This window comes from Schistocerca piceifrons, chromosome 4, assembly GCF_021461385.2.
Source record: "Schistocerca piceifrons isolate TAMUIC-IGC-003096 chromosome 4, iqSchPice1.1, whole genome shotgun sequence".
Taxonomy (NCBI): domain Eukaryota; kingdom Metazoa; phylum Arthropoda; class Insecta; order Orthoptera; family Acrididae; genus Schistocerca; species Schistocerca piceifrons.
This window is the reverse complement of record NC_060141.1, coordinates 478,300,489-478,301,773: the sequence shown is the minus strand read 5'-3', so window position 1 is coordinate 478,301,773 and position 1,285 is coordinate 478,300,489. Positions and strand designations below refer to the sequence as shown.

The 1,285-nt window shown below is 45.0% G+C and overlaps 1 non-coding gene across 1 annotated transcript; it reads right to left on the bottom strand.

Annotated features, from left to right (window-relative positions):
• Positions 1 to 391: 391 nt before the first annotated feature.
• On the bottom strand, positions 392 to 466 carry Trnas-cga. Its single transcript has one exon. It is a non-coding gene; the product is annotated as a tRNA-Ser (tRNA).
• Positions 467 to 1,285: the final 819 nt, after the last annotated feature.

Below are 1,285 nucleotides of genomic sequence, written 5' to 3'. Positions count from 1 at the left end.
GTATCACAGAAGGAATATCCAGCTTCTCTTAGCCTATATGACACGACATCGTTCAAAATCAGTGATGTGTTGCTAATGGCGTCTTTGTCGCCTTGAAGGCATTCTTGACTAACATCAGCTCACCAAGCCGAATCTCAAAGGTAACTAACGCTCACGAGCGTTGCAGCGTGTATTTAAAGCAAACAAGATTTGCATCCTCTTAGTGGCGCCACTAGTACCACGCTTACGCGACTGGCGCGAAATCTGAATGGACATCATCTTTCACCAATTTCTTGCTCTTGAAAATTTTTTCCGTCAGCATGCACCCTAGGTTGTGGTCACTTTAATTATTTTTTGGGATTGGTATTAAGTACCACCTACTCTATGAAACTTCCTGGCAGATTAAAACTGTGTGCCGGACCGAGACTCGAACTCGGGACCTTTGCCTTTCGCGGGCAAGCGCTCTACCGACTGAGCTATCCAAGCACGACTCACGCCCCGTCCTCACAGCTTTAATTCCGCCAGTACCTCGTCTCCTACCTTCCAAACATTACAGAAGCTCTCCTGCGAACCATGCAGAACTAGCATTCCTGAAAGAACTAGCACTCCTTTCTTTCAGGAGTGCTAGTTCTGCATGGTTCGCAAGAGAGCTTCTGTAAAGTTTGGAAGGTAGGAGACGAGGTACTGGCTGAAGTGGAGCTGTGAGGACGGGGCGTGAGTCGTGCTTGGGTAGCTCAGTCGGTAGAGCGCTTGCCCGCGAAAGGCAAAGGTCCCGAGTTCGAGTCTCGGTCCGGCACACAGTTTTAATCTGCCAGGAAGTTTCATGTCAGCGCACACTCCGCTGTAGAGTGAAAATTCCATCTACTCTATGGTTCTTACATGTTAATATCTTTTTAAATTAATATTATTAGATTTTCGTAAATATTTATTCAGAGATCTTCTGGCTGTCTTGGAATGTACATGCTGTAGTTGTCTGTTTATATTGTTTATTTTATACTTATTCCATGTTTAATGGAAATTATTTTCAATGTACGGCCAGGTTAATGACTGAAATTGCGAAGTGTGCTCGCCTGGTCTTTGTGACAGAGGCCAGCTGGAGTAACGCACGTAAGTGCCTGTACGGCACGTGATTAATTCTGACATATTTCTTGCTAAGCCTCCGCTAACAAACTTCCGCAGTTTTGTTTTTTGTGCAGTACAGGCCTCAAAATAAAATAATTGTTTCTTTGCGGGTCTTTTAGTGGCAACTCCAGTGCCAGCTCTTCACTCTCTACACTTCTCAACTGAACACCAGATTCGTTGTCGT